Source organism: Phaethon lepturus, unplaced genomic scaffold (genome assembly GCF_000687285.1).
Source record: "Phaethon lepturus isolate BGI_N335 unplaced genomic scaffold, ASM68728v1 scaffold23056, whole genome shotgun sequence".
NCBI lineage: Eukaryota > Metazoa > Chordata > Aves > Phaethontiformes > Phaethontidae > Phaethon > Phaethon lepturus.
In genome coordinates this window covers 1,963-5,914 of record NW_010547221.1, presented here as the reverse complement: position 1 = coordinate 5,914, position 3,952 = coordinate 1,963, and positions in this window count along the sequence as shown.

The following is a 3,952-nucleotide window of genomic DNA, read 5'->3' as shown; positions in this document are numbered from 1 at the left end:
CTTAGGAGCAGCTCCCGGCTGCCCGCAGGAGCTCCTGACAGCGGGCCAGGCACCGGCGTGAACCCTCCGCTAAGAAAGTGCGCGTGAGTGGAACGAAACCAGGGAGCTACTGCCCCGGTGAACACTCACCGAGCGGTGCCAGCACAGCCGCCGTGGGCAGCCCCACACGCCGGGGTGGCGGGGGGCAACCTGGGCAGGCTCCCGCGGGAGCCCACCCAAGCGATGTCAGGGATAAGGCCAAGCGGCAGCCAGCAGAAAGGGAGTTTTGTGCTGCCTCTTCTCCTCCCGCCTCACATCCCAGCGGAAATTTTGGCATCTGGGGACCCGGAGCAGTGCCCGGCAGCAGGAGGGGACAAGTGGCACGTGCAGGCTCATGCAATACAGCCCAGACATCCACTGAGAAGGGAAGAATTTCTTTTAACTAAAAAAAAAAAGCAAAGCAGTGATGCACAACCACACACTGCTCGCTGAGCGGCACCAAAAAACCCTCTTTTCACTGGCCCAGGAGAGTGTGGCCGATCACCAGCCTCTGGCTGAGCACTGTAGTGTCACCTTGGGCAGCCCCAGTGGGGCTGAGCCACCCCAGAGCCATCACGCTGGGCTCCCTTAACCCACAAGGATGAACTTCAAGCTCCAGGCTGCCTTTCCAAGCCACCTAAAGCTACCTGGCAGCACTGGGAAGCACGGATACCCTTCAAAACACACCCAGAAACCTTCCTCCATCCCCAGCTCAGTGGGTCGGATGCTGCACATCACCCCTCACAGCATGCTCCTCCCCAGACGGACAGGCAGGGGTCCTTGGGCAAGGGTCCCCACATGTCCCCTCCCCAGGGCAGGGCAGGCAGGGGGCTGCCAGAGCCTGGGCAGGGGGTACATCCCTCACAGCTGCCCCTTGCTGAGCGATTTGGAGCAAGTGGTCTTTTTTTGGTGGAAAACTTGGAGGGTTTGTCATTCTGCATCAGTATTTCATGAGCTCTCACCCACCTGCTCCAAGAGCTGTGAAGAGATGAAGGTCGAGCCACATTGCTGCCAAGTTTTGGGAGGATGGAGGGGTCATCCCCACCCTGGAGGGGGGCAGCCCCGGCTCTCCCCTGACCAGGCTGTGCCACGGTGATTGCCAGATCAGGTGCTGCAGCTCTTAAAAAAAGCACAAATCCCACAGCTTGAGAGGCTCAACCCAACCAAAACCCCCGGCAAAACCCACGCAGGAGGCGAGTGGTGACGGCTGTCGGCGCGGCAGCGGGAGAAGCAGGTGAGCAACTGCACCACCGGAACGAACTGGGCACGGTGATGGTGCCGCCGGGTCCTTGATCGCTTCTTAACCGCCTCCAAACCAAATCGGCAATTAAGGGATCATCATTTGATGAATTGTACAAAAAGATGCGTTTGTGAATCACTGTATCCAGGCTGGGTAAGAACACCGCCGTGCTCTATTTGGGAGTAATTACTCTCCACGAGCATGTGAATCATTAGGTATAATTGCCCTAATAAATAAAAGGGAGATAATGCCGGTCTCTAGCCTAATCTAGCACAAGCGATTTTTGGGACAAGCTGCACGGAAACAAGCCAGGAGCGCGAGGCGGAGGGAAAGCAGAAAGAGGAGAGCTCCAAAACCTGGATGTGTCGTTAGTCGCTCCCGCAGTGATCGAAGCCAGGTGACGGACTCTCTCCCGCAGGTCCCCGCTGGAGTTTGGGGGTGGAGGATTTGCCATAGAGCTCTCGGGTTTGGCTGCAATGGGGTTGTCCCTTCCTGGGACAGTGTCCCACCGGAGCATGACTTCTCCTGGCAAAATTTTCTCTGCTGCAAAAATGCGATCGGGTTAAAAAAAAAGGGATTTATTTTGGGGTGACGGATGGGCAACAGTTTCTTGAGTCCAACAAAACCATGTCGCCTTTCCCCTGGGAAACGCTGGAATAAAAAGAAAAAACCCAAACCCACCCCACTCAAAGTTGACATTTTGAAACGAAGCAGCAATTTTCTTCTCCAGTTAAAATGTCATCACACACTTTTGCTTTAAAAAAAGCAGCCTTCCCTGAGTGACATTTTAAGGGGAAATGTTGACTTAAAAGCAGAAGGAAACCCCCCAACCCATCCAATGAAGCCTTTAGAGCTGCAGTTGAGACTTCTCACAGGGAAATCGATATTTTTGCAGAAAAAAAAAATTCCAAGTAACTACAGATCTTTTGCGGATTGAATTTCACATGGAACAAGCCCATCCCTGCAAAAGCAAGGCTTTGGGCCATTCTTTGCCAGATCTGCGTGGAAAAGGACGGCGCAGCATCACTGCCCTTCCCCGGAGGAAACAGCATTCCCAATTCTGGGAAAATGCTCTTGAAAGCCCTGCAAAGCAAAGCAAAAAAAAACCAAGTGGGAGTAGAGGCTGGTTTTGCCCTAGAGGAGTGGCAGGCGAGCGGTGCAGGTCCCCACGAGGTGCCAGCGCAGGAGCTGCCCCAGCCCAGCCCGAGCCGTGGGGAAGATGCTGAGCCCGGGGGATGCCGGCACCGGGGTGGGGAGCCCCGGCGAGCAATAGCGGGGTTTAATCCCCCCCACAAAAGGTTGGTGGCTCATCCCTTCTCCGCTGGCAAAAGGGAGTGGGCTCTGCCTGGAGACGGTCCACAAGATCCAGCCGTGCCGTACCGTGCCGTACCATGCCGTGCCGCCTCCGCCTGCAGCTCTTCTGCTGGGTGGGGTTTGACCAGGAGCAACCTGTGCTTGGGCTCTCCCCCGGCCGCGGTTATTGCTGCCTGGGTTTTGGTTTTTTAATAACCCGTAATATGAGAAGCCTGCCTGGGGGAGCGGAGGGATTATTGGCAAATATCCCTTCCCATTTGCCGGGCTCCGAGGGGCTTTAGCCACGTGGATTAGCCGGGAGCGGAGGGAGGGACACAAACCACCGGGCTGGGACAGACCAGGGCTGAGCCCTTTTAACACAGGGCTGCAGCGAAACCCGCAGACAGCAAGTATCCTCCAGCCTGCGAAGGAGAGGGACGGCTGCGGAATCCTAATTAGCTCTTCGATATTAACGAACTGACGCTGGGCTGCCTGCACAAGGGGGCTTGGTGGCACAGCTCCCAGGGTGGGGGACAGCCAGGGACGTGGGGACCCGAGGCAATGGGGGGGGAACACGCAGCTGTGGGAGAGGAGCCGCTTAGGCACGATGGCACGGAGAAGAAGCGAGGGCACACGGGGGCCCGGTCCCCACCTCCACAGCTGGCACTGGGAGATGCCACCGCTCACACAGGGACACCCACCTTGCCAAGGACTTTCTGCAAGACCAAGGCCGAGTCACTTCACCCCTGGGTGAAGCCAGCAGCCCAAGACAGGGCACCCCATCACCAGATACGCCAACCTGGAAACCTAAGAGCCAGTGGCTGGAGACACAAGGCGTGTGAATAAATCCTCGCGCTGGGCATCCGTGCCTCAGTCCCTATTCGAGGGCTCCAAAAGCCTGTGGGGCACCCAGCAGGCAAGCCAAGGGGCAGCCATGAGGTGCAGAGCCAGGGCCCCATGCCAAGGGTGCTGGGGACACCCTGCAATATTAATTAGCACTATCAGCTATTAAATGCTGCTAGGCAGGGAGGGGAAGGAGCCTCCCTCTTGCCCAGGGAAGCCCAGTGACTTTCTCAGCCCTGGAGACAAGAAAGGCCTTGGGCCAGTGGCAACACCTGCTGAGGGGGCGAAGGGGGTCCCGGCACATCACTCCAGCACCTGGGTGCAAACCTGCCAGCCGCTGCTGGATACACAACCCATCACCCCATCGCTAGCGGAGAGCGCCCAAAGAGCACCCAAGTCCTGGCCCAGCACAGGCTACGGGGGTAAGCCCTGCAGAAAGCCACCCCCGAGCTCAGGGTGATGCCAAAAACAAGCAACACTGGCAATTCTGCACAGAGGCTTCACCTCGGGCACAGCCCTGGAGCCCAGCTCACCTCCTACCTTTACCAGTATCTCCAG